Source organism: Syngnathus leptorhynchus, chromosome 7, assembly GCF_054491065.1.
Source record: "Syngnathus leptorhynchus isolate UIUO chromosome 7, UIUO_Slep, whole genome shotgun sequence".
Taxonomy (NCBI): Eukaryota; Metazoa; Chordata; class Actinopteri; order Syngnathiformes; family Syngnathidae; genus Syngnathus; species Syngnathus leptorhynchus.
The window spans coordinates 16229227-16240318 of NC_141201.1; positions in this window are offsets into that span (position 1 = coordinate 16229227).

Here is an 11092-nt window from a genome sequence, read left to right on the forward strand (position 1 = left end):
TGTTAGGCTTCCAGGACCTCGGCTAAGCAATTTTAACGGGTCGCCCGGTTCTTTTTTGATCCAGCCCGGTTCTTTTTTTATCCAGCCTGGTTCTTTTTACACTTCCAGCTGGAGCTCGGGAGCGGCTTTTTGCACAAGATCACGCCGTGTTAGGCTTCCAGGACCTCGGCTAAGCAATTTTAACGGGTCGCCCGGTTCTTTTTTGATCCAGCCCGGTTCTTTTTTTTATCCAGCCTGGTTCTTTTTACACTTCCAGCTGGAGCTCGGGAGCGGCTTTTTGCACAAGATCACGCCGTGTTAGGCTTCCAGGACCTCGGCTAAGCAATTTTAACGGGTCGCCCGGTTCTTTTTTGATCCAGCCCGGTTCTTTTTTTATCCAGCCTGGTTCTTTTTACACTTCCAGCTGGAGCTCGGGAGCGGCTTTTTGCACAAGATCACGCCGTGTTAGGCTTCCAGGACCTCGGCTAAGCAATTTTAACGGGTCGCCCGGTTCTTTTTTGATCCAGCCCGGTTCTTTTTTTTATCCAGCCTGGTTCTTTTTACACTTCCAGCTGGAGCTCGGGAGCGGCTTTTTGCACAAGATCACGCCGTGTTAGGCTTCCAGGACCTCGGCTAAGCAATTTTAACGGGTCGCCCGGTTCTTTTTTGATCCAGCCCGGTTCTTTTTTTATCCAGCCTGGTTCTTTTTACACTTCCAGCTGGAGCTCGGGAGCGGCTTTTTGCACAAGATCACGCCGTGTTAGGCTTCCAGGACCTCGGCTAAGCAATTTTAACGGGTCGCCCGGTTCTTTTTTGATCCAGCCCGGTTCTTTTTTTTATCCAGCCTGGTTCTTTTTACACTTCCAGCTGGAGCTCGGGAGCGGCTTTTTGCACAAGATCACGCCGTGTTAGGCTTCCAGGACCTCGGCTAAGCAATTTTAACGGGTCGCCCGGTTCTTTTTTGATCCAGCCCGGTTCTTTTTTTATCCAGCCTGGTTCTTTTTACACTTCCAGCTGGAGCTCGGGAGCGGCTTTTTGCACAAGATCACGCCGTGTTAGGCTTCCAGGACCTCGGCTAAGCAATTTTAACGGGTCGCCCGGTTCTTTTTTGATCCAGCCCGGTTCTTTTTTTTATCCAGCCTGGTTCTTTTTACACTTCCAGCTGGAGCTCGGGAGCGGCTTTTTGCACAAGATCACGCCGTGTTAGGCTTCCAGGACCTCGGCTAAGCAATTTTAACGGGTCGCCCGGTTCTTTTTTGATCCAGCCCGGTTCTTTTTTTATCCAGCCTGGTTCTTTTTACACTTCCAGCTGGAGCTCGGGAGCGGCTTTTTGCACAAGATCACGCCGTGTTAGGCTTCCAGGACCTCGGCTAAGCAATTTTAACGGGTCGCCCGGTTCTTTTTTGATCCAGCCCGGTTCTTTTTTTTATCCAGCCTGGTTCTTTTTACACTTCCAGCTGGAGCTCGGGAGCGGCTTTTTGCACAAGATCACGCCGTGTTAGGCTTCCAGGACCTCGGCTAAGCAATTTTAACGGGTCGCCCGGTTCTTTTTTGATCCAGCCCGGTTCTTTTTTTATCCAGCCTGGTTCTTTTTACACTTCCAGCTGGAGCTCGGGAGCGGCTTTTTGCACAAGATCACGCCGTGTTAGGCTTCCAGGACCTCGGCTAAGCAATTTTAACGGGTCGCCCGGTTCTTTTTTGATCCAGCCCGGTTCTTTTTTTTATCCAGCCTGGTTCTTTTTACACTTCCAGCTGGAGCTCGGGAGCGGCTTTTTGCACAAGATCACGCCGTGTTAGGCTTCCAGGACCTCGGCTAAGCAATTTTAACGGGTCGCCCGGTTCTTTTTTGATCCAGCCCGGTTCTTTTTTTATCCAGCCTGGTTCTTTTTACACTTCCAGCTGGAGCTCGGGAGCGGCTTTTTGCACAAGATCACGCCGTGTTAGGCTTCCAGGACCTCGGCTAAGCAATTTTAACGGGTCGCCCGGTTCTTTTTTGATCCAGCCCGGTTCTTTTTTTTATCCAGCCTGGTTCTTTTTACACTTCCAGCTGGAGCTCGGGAGCGGCTTTTTGCACAAGATCACGCCGTGTTAGGCTTCCAGGACCTCGGCTAAGCAATTTTAACGGGTCGCCCGGTTCTTTTTTGATCCAGCCCGGTTCTTTTTTTATCCAGCCTGGTTCTTTTTACACTTCCAGCTGGAGCTCGGGAGCGGCTTTTTGCACAAGATCACGCCGTGTTAGGCTTCCAGGACCTCGGCTAAGCAATTTTAACGGGTCGCCCGGTTCTTTTTTTGATCCAGCCCGGTTCTTTTTTTATCCAGCCTGGTTCTTTTTACACTTCCAGCTGGAGCTCGGGAGCGGCTTTTTGCACAAGATCACGCCGTGTTAGGCTTCCAGGACCTCGGCTAAGCAATTTTAACGGGTCGCCCGGTTCTTTTTTTGATCCAGCCCGGTTCTTTTTTTATCCAGCCTGGTTCTTTTTACACTTCCAGCTGGAGCTCGGGAGCGGCTTTTTGCACAAGATCACGCCGTGTTAGGCTTCCAGGACCTCGGCTAAGCAATTTTAACGGGTCGCCCGGTTCTTTTTTTGATCCAGCCCGGTTCTTTTTTATCCAGCCTGGTTCTTTTTACACTTCCAGCTGGAGCTCGGGAGCGGCTTTTTGCACAAGATCACGCCGTGTTAGGCTTCCAGGACCTCGGCTAAGCAATTTTAACGGGTCGCCCGGTTCTTTTTTTGATCCAGCCCGGTTCTTTTTTTATCCAGCCCGGTTCTTTTTACACTTCCAGCTGGAGCTCGGGAGCGGCTTTTTGCACAAGAACACGCCGTGTTAGGCTTCCAGGACCTCGGCTAAGCAATTTTAACGGGCCGCCCGGTTCTTTTTTTGATCCAGCCCGGTTCTTTTTTTATCCAGCCCGGTTCTTTTTACACTTCCAGCTGGAGCTCGGGAGCGGCTTTTTGCACAAGATCACGCCGTGTTAGGCTTCCAGGACCTCGGCTAAGCAATTTTAACGGGTCGCCCGGTTCTTTTTTTGATCCAGCCCGGTTCTTTTTTTTATCCAGCCCGGTTCTTTTTACACTTCCAGCTGGAGCTTGGGAGCGGCTTTTTGCACAAGATCACGCCGGGTTAGGCTTCCAGGACCTCGGCTAAGCAATTTTAACGGGTCGCCCGGTTCTTTTTTGATCCAGCCCGGTTCTTTTTTTATCCAGCCCGGTTCTTTTTACACTTCCAGCTGGAGCTCGGGAGCGGCTTTTTGCACAAGAACACGCCGTGTTAGGCTTCCAGGACCTCGGCTAAGCAATTTTAACGGGCCGCCCGGTTCTTTTTTTGATCCAGCCCGGTTCTTTTTACACTTCCAGCTGGAGCTCAGCAGCGGCTTTTTGCACAAGATCACGCCGGGTTAGGCTTCCAGGACCTCGGCTAAGCAATTTTAACGGGCCGCCCGGTTCTTTTTTTGATCCAGCCCGGTTCTTTTTACACTTCCAGCTGGAGCTCAGCAGCGGCTTTTTGCACAAGATCACGCCGGGTTAGGCTTCCAGGACCTCGGCTAAGCACTTCTAACGGGCCCTGGTCCACCCCTGCCAGCGCATTTCAAAACTTGGCATTAATTTCGACCTAAGAGACGAAGTCTGATTTTTTTCTACCACTTGGGCGGCCTTTTTGCACCCAGAACACCCGCACCGGCACCATAAATTCGAAGGGTGCCGAGTGCGTCGGCGCAGATTCTGCGACGGAGTGACACTTCCCTCTTGTGGACATTCGGCGGTAGGTGAAATGCGCACTCGGTCTTCTCTTTTCTTTTCCTTCCAGTGAAACTTTGGCAACATTCTGCGAGCTGCTGGCTTCCAGAACCTCGGCCAAGCAGGTGGAGGATTTTTTTCCACTTCCAGCTGGAGGTGAGGAGGGACTTTTTGGGCAAGATCACGCCGACTTAGCAAGCAAGGTGGAAGTGCCAGCATGCTCCGTGGCTGGAAGTGTGGATGTGCCAGCACCCTCCCTGCCTATGGAAGTGTGGAGCTCCAGCACCCTCCCTGCCTATGGAAGTGTGGAGCTCCAGCACCCTCCCTGCCTATGGAAGTGTGGAGCTCCAGCACCCTCCCTGCCTATGGAAGTGTGGAGCTCCAGCACCCTCCCTGCCTATGGAAGTGTGGAGCTCCAGCACCCTCCCTGCCTATGGAAGTGTGGAGCTCCAGCACCCTCCCTGCCTATGGAAGTGTGGAGCTCCAGCACCCTCCCTGCCTATGGAAGTGTGGAGCTCCAGCACCCTCCCTGCCTATGGAAGTGTGGAGCTCCAGCACCCTCCCTGCCTATGGAAGTGTGGAGCTCCAGCACCCTCCCTGCCTATGGAAGTGTGGAGCTCCAGCACCCTCCCTGCCTATGGAAGTGTGGAGCTCCAGCACCCTCCCTGCCTATGGAAGTGTGGAGCTCCAGCACCCTCCCTGCCTATGGAAGTGTGGAGCTCCAGCACCCTCCCTGCCTATGGAAGTGTGGAGCTCCAGCACCCTCCCTGCCTATGGAAGTGTGGAGCTCCAGCACCCTCCCTGCCTATGGAAGTGTGGAGCTCCAGCACCCTCCCTGCCTATGGAAGTGTGGAGCTCCAGCACCCTCCCTGCCTATGGAAGTGTGGAGCTCCAGCACCCTCCCTGCCTATGGAAGTGTGGAGCTCCAGCACCCTCCCTGCCTATGGAAGTGTGGAGCTCCAGCACCCTCCCTGCCTATGGAAGTGTGGAGCTCCAGCACCCTCCCTGCCTATGGAAGTGTGGAGCTCCAGCACCCTCCCTGCCTATGGAAGTGTGGAGCTCCAGCACCCTCCCTGCCTATGGAAGTGTGGAGCTCCAGCACCCTCCCTGCCTATGGAAGTGTGGAGCTCCAGCACCCTCCCTGCCTATGGAAGTGTGGAGCTCCAGCACCCTCCCTGCCTATGGAAGTGTGGAGCTCCAGCACCCTCCCTGCCTATGGAAGTGTGGAGCTCCAGCACCCTCCCTGCCTATGGAAGTGTGGAGCTCCAGCACCCTCCCTGCCTATGGAAGTGTGGAGCTCCAGCACCCTCCCTGCCTATGGAAGTGTGGAGCTCCAGCACCCTCCCTGCCTATGGAAGTGTGGAGCTCCAGCACCCTCCCTGCCTATGGAAGTGTGGAGCTCCAGCACCCTCCCTGCCTATGGAAGTGTGGAGCTCCAGCACCCTCCCTGCCTATGGAAGTGTGGAGCTCCAGCACCCTCCCTGCCTATGGAAGTGTGGAGCTCCAGCACCCTCCCTGCCTATGGAAGTGTGGAGCTCCAGCACCCTCCCTGCCTATGGAAGTGTGGAGCTCCAGCACCCTCCCTGCCTATGGAAGAGCCACCTCCGCGGGCATGCTGCTCAACCACGCCGGCCCAGAGTTCCAGCCGCTCGGCTACACTCTCTCACAAGCCCCGCCTGGAGCTCCCCAGCCCGCCCCTGGTACCTCAACTACCGAGGCCAGCCGCTCGACCAGGCCGGCCCAGAGTTCCAGCCGCTCGGCTTCACTCTCTCACAAGCCCCGCCTGGAGCTCCCCAGCCCGCCCCTGGTACCTCAACTACCGAGGCCAGCCGCTCGACCAGGCCGGCCGAGAGTTCCAGCCGCTCGGCTTCACTCTCTCACAAGACCCGCCTGGAGCTCCCCGCCCCACCCCTGGTACCTCAACTACCGAGGCCAGCCGCTCGACCACGCCGGCGCAGAGTTCCAGCCGCTCGGATAAGCTCTGTCACTCACCCGCCGCGCAGCCACCGGTAACGGGGAAATGTCGCCGCCTGGCGGACACGCCGTTGTAAATGAATGGGCTTTCGCACTTAGTGCAATTTTCGCCAACTCTCTGACTGGAGCTATGGAAGTATGGAGCTATGGAGCCACCAGCCACCCAGGCTGGAGCTATGGAGCCATGGAGCTCTGGTGCTATGGAGCTCTGGAGGTATGGAGCTATGGAGCTATGGAGCTATGGAGCCCTGGAGCTCTGGAGGTATGGAGCTATGGTGCTATGGAGCTCTGAAGCCATGGAGCTCTGGTGCTATGGAGCTCTGGAGCTCTGGAGGTATGGAGCTCTGGAGGTATGGAGCTATGGAGCCCTGGAGCCCTGGAGCTATGGAGCCCTGGAGCTATGGAGCCCTGGAGCCCTGGAGCTATGGAGCCCTGGAGCTATGGAGCTATGGAGCCCTGGAGCTATGGAGCTATGGAGCTCTGGTGCTATGGAGCTATGGAGCTCTGGTGCTATGGAGCTATGGAGCTCTGGTGCTATGGAGCTATGGAGCTCTGGTGCTATGGAGCTATGGAGCTCTGGTGCTATGGAGCTATGGAGCTCTGGTGCTATGGAGCTATGGAGCTCTGGTGCTATGGAGCTATGGAGCTCTGGTGCTATGGAGCTATGGAGCTCTGGTGCTATGGAGCTATGGAGCTCTGGTGCTATGGAGCTATGGAGCTCTGGTGCTATGGAGCTATGGAGCTCTGGTGCTATGGAGCTATGGAGCTCTGGTGCTATGGAGCTATGGAGCTCTGGTGCTATGGAGCTATGGAGCTCTGGTGCTATGGAGCTATGGAGCTATGGAGCCACCAGCCAGCACCCTCCGTGGCTGGATCAATGGAAGTGTTTTAGGTACCAGGCAGCCAAAGGGCCGGGGCCTCACGCTCGACCACGCCGGCGCAGAGTTCCAGCCGCTCGGATAAGCTCTGTCACTCACCCGCCACGCAGCCACCGGTAACGGGGAAATGTCGCCGCCTGGCGGACACGCCGTTGTAAATGAATGGGCTTTCGCACTTAGTGCAATTTTCGCCAACTCTCTGACTGGAGCTATGGAAGTATGGAGCTATGGAGCCACCAGCCACCCAGGCTGGAGCTATGGAGCTCTGGAGGTATGGAGCTATGGAGCCCTGGAGCTATGGAGCTATGGAGCCCTGGAGCTATGGAGCCCTGGAGCTATGGAGCTATGGAGCTCTGGTGCTATGGAGCTATGGAGCTCTGGTGCTATGGAGCTATGGAGCTCTGGTGCTATGGAGCTATGGAGCTCTGGTGCTATGGAGCTATGGAGCTCTGGTGCTATGGAGCTATGGAGCTCTGGTGCTATGGAGCTATGGAGCACTGGTGCTATGGAGCTATGGAGCTCTGGTGCTATGGAGCTATGGAGCTCTGGTGCTATGGAGCTATGGAGCTCTGGTGCTATGGAGCTATGGAGCTCTGGAAGTATGGAGCTATGGAGCTCTGGAGGTATGGAGCTATGGAGCCCTGGAGCCCTGGAGCTATGGAGCCCTGGAGCTATGGAGCTATGGAGCTCTGGTGCTATGGAGCTATGGAGCTCTGGTGCTATGGAGCTATGGAGCTCTGGTGCTATGGAGCTATGGAGCTCTGGTGCTATGGAGCTATGGAGCTCTGGTGCTATGGAGCTCTGGTGCTATGGAGCTCTGGAGCTCTGGAGGTATGGAGCTATGGAGGTATGGAGCCACCAGCCAGCACCCTCCGTGGCTGGATCAATGGAAGTGTTTAGGTACCAGGCGGCCAAAGTGCCGAGGCCTCACGCTCGACCACGCCGGCGCAGAGTTCCAGCCGCTCGGATGAGCTCTGTCACTCTCCCGCCGCGAAGCCACCGGTAACGGGGAAATGTCGCCGCCTTGTGGACACGCCGTTGTAAATGAATGGGCTTTCGCACTTAGTGCAATTTTCGCCAACTCTCTGACTTAGAGCTATGGAAGTATGGAGCTATGGAGCCACCAGCCACCCAGGCTGGAGCTATGGAGCTCTGGAGCTATGGAGCTATGGTGCTATGGAGCTATGGAGCTCTGGAAGTATGGAGCTATGGAGCTCTGGAGGTATGGAGCTATGGAGCCCTGGAGCCCTGGAGCTATGGAGCCCTGGAGCTATGGAGCCCTGGAGCCCTGGAGCTATGGAGCCCTGGAGCCCTGGAGCTATGGAGCCCTGGAGCTATGGAGCTATGGAGCCCTGGAGCTATGGAGCTATGGAGCTCTGGTGCTATGGAGCTATGGAGCTCTGGTGCTATGGAGCTATGGAGCTCTGGTGCTATGGAGCTATGGAGCTCTGGTGCTATGGAGCTATGGAGCTCTGGTGCTATGGAGCTATGGAGCTCTGGTGCTATGGAGCTCTGGTGCTATGGAGCTCTGGTGCTATGGAGCTATGGAGCTCTGGTGCTATGGAGCTCTGGAGCTATGGAGCTCTGGAGGTATGGAGCCACCAGCCAGCACCCTCCGTGGCTGGATCAATGGAAGTGTTTTAGGTACCAGGCAGCCAAAGGGCCGAGGCCTCACGCTCGACCACGCCGGCGCAGAGTTCCAGCCGCTCGGATAAGCTCTGTCACTCACCCGCCGCGCAGCCACCGGTAACGGGGAAATGTCGCCGCCTGGCGGACACGCCGTTGTAAATGAATGGGCTTTCGCACTTAGTGCAATTTTCGCCAACTCTCTGACTGGAGCTATGGAAGTATGGAGCTATGGAGCCACCAGCCACCCAGGCTGGAGCTATGGAGCTCTGGAGGTATGGAGCTATGGAGCCCTGGAGCTATGGAGCTATGGAGCCCTGGAGCTATGGAGCCCTGGAGCTATGGAGCTATGGAGCTCTGGTGCTATGGAGCTATGGAGCTCTGGTGCTATGGAGCTATGGAGCTCTGGTGCTATGGAGCTATGGAGCTCTGGTGCTATGGAGCTATGGAGCTATGGAGCTCTGGAAGTATGGAGCTCTGGTGCTATGGAGCTATGGAGCTCTGGTGCTATGGAGCTATGGAGCTCTGGTGCTATGGAGCTATGGAGCTCTGGTGCTATGGAGCTATGGAGCTCTGGTGCTATGGAGCTATGGAGGTATGGAGCCACCAGCCAGCACCCTCCGTGGCTGGATCAATGGAAGTGTTTAGGTACCAGGCGGCCAAAGTGCCGAGGCCTCACGCTCGACCACGCCGGCGCAGAGTTCCAGCCGCTCGGATGAGCTCTGTCACTCTCCCGCCGCGCAGCCACCGGTAACGGGGAAATGTCGCCGCCTTGTGGACACGCCGTTGTAAATGAATGGGCTTTCGCACTTAGTGCAATTTTCGCCAACTCTCTGACTTAGAGCTATGGAAGTATGGAGCTATGGAGCCACCAGCCACCCAGGCTGGAGCTATGGAGCTCTGGAGCTATGGAGCTCTGGTGCTATGGAGCTATGGAGCTCTGGAAGTATGGAGCTATGGAGCTCTGGAGGTATGGAGCTATGGAGCCCTGGAGCCCTGGAGCTATGGAGCCCTGGAGCTATGGAGCCCTGGAGCCCTGGAGCTATGGAGCCCTGGAGCTATGGAGCTATGGAGCTCTGGTGCTATGGAGCTATGGAGCTCTGGTGCTATGGAGCTATGGAGCTCTGGTGCTATGGAGCTATGGAGCTCTGGTGCTATGGAGCTATGGAGCTCTGGTGCTATGGAGCTATGGAGCTGGTGCTATGGAGCTATGGAGCTCTGGTGCTATGGAGCTATGGAGCTCTGGTGCTATGGAGCTCTGGTGCTATGGAGCTATGGAGCTCTGGTGCTATGGAGCTATGGAGCTCTGGTGCTATGGAGCTATGGAGCTCTGGTGCTATGGAGCTCTGGTGCTATGGAGCTATGGAGCTCTGGTGCTATGGAGCTCTGGAGCTCTGGAGGTATGGAGCTATGGAGGTATGGAGCCACCAGCCAGCACCCTCCGTGGCTGGATCAATGGAAGTGTTTAGGTACCAGGCGGCCAAAGTGCCGAGGCCTCACGCTCGACCACGCCGGCGCAGAGTTCCAGCCGCTCGGATGAGCTCTGTCACTCTCCCGCCGCGCAGCCACCGGTAACGGGGAAATGTCGCCGCCTTGTGGACACGCCGTTGTAAATGAATGGGCTTTCGCACTTAGTGCAATTTTCGCCAACTCTCTGACTTAGAGCTATGGAAGTATGGAGCTATGGAGCCACCAGCCACCCAGGCTGGAGCTATGGAGCTCTGGAGCTATGGAGCTCTGGTGCTATGGAGCTATGGAGCTCTGGTGCTATGGAGCTCTGGAGCTCTGGTGCTATGGAGCTATGGAGCTCCGGGGCTATGGAGCTCCGGGGCTATGGAGCTCCGGGGCTATGGAGCTATGGAGCTCCGGGGCTATGGAGCTCCGGGGCTATGGAGCTCCGGGGCTATGGAGCTATGGAGCTCCGGGGCTATGGAGCTCCGGGGCTATGGAGCTCCGGGGCTATGGAGCTATGGAGCTCCGGGGCTATGGAGCTCCGGGGCTATGGAGCTATGGAGCTCCGGGGCTATGGAGCTCCGGGGCTATGGAGCTCCGGGGCTATGGAGCTATGGAGCTCCGGGGCTATGGAGCTCCGGGGCTATGGAGCTATGGAGCTCCGGGGCTATGGAGCTCCGGGGCTATGGAGCTCCGGGGCTATGGAGCTATGGAGCTCCGGGGCTATGGAGCTCCGGGGCTATGGAGCTCCGGGGCTATGGAGCTATGGAGCTCCGGGGCTATGGAGCTCCGGGGCTATGGAGCTATGGAGCTCCGGGGCTATGGAGCTCCGGGGCTATGGAGCTCCGGGGCTATGGAGCTCCGGGGCTATGGAGCTCTGGAGCTATGGAAGTATGGATGATCCAGCACCCTCCGTGGCTGACCGCTGGTGCTCGGGGCCAGTGAACTCGGCACCCGCCTCCGGCGGGTGCCTCGGTGACCGCCGTCGCTTGGGGCCAGTGAACTCGGCACCCGCCTTCGGCGGGTGCCTCGGTGACCGGTTGTCGCTTGGGGCCAGTGAACTCGGCACCCGCCTTCGGCGGGTGCCTCGGTGACCGGTTGTCGCTTGGGGCCAGTGAACTCGGCACCCGCCTTCGGCGGGTGCCTCGGTGACCGGTTGTCGCTTGGGGCCGGTGAACTCGGCACCCGCCTTCGGCGGGTGCCTCGGTGACCGGTTGTCGCTTGGGGCCGGTGAACTCGGCACCCGCCTTCGGCGGGTGCCTCGGTGACCGGTTGTCGCTTGGGGCCGGTGAACTCGGCACCCGCCTTCGGCGGGTGCCTCGGTGGCGGTCGGGGTTGGTGCTTGGGGACCGGCTTCGCTTCTGGAAGTCTGGGGGAGGCGGTCTGGTGGTGGTGGCCGACATTGATGGTGGTGGGGCGGGAAGAAGAAGGTTATAGTCCCCAGCC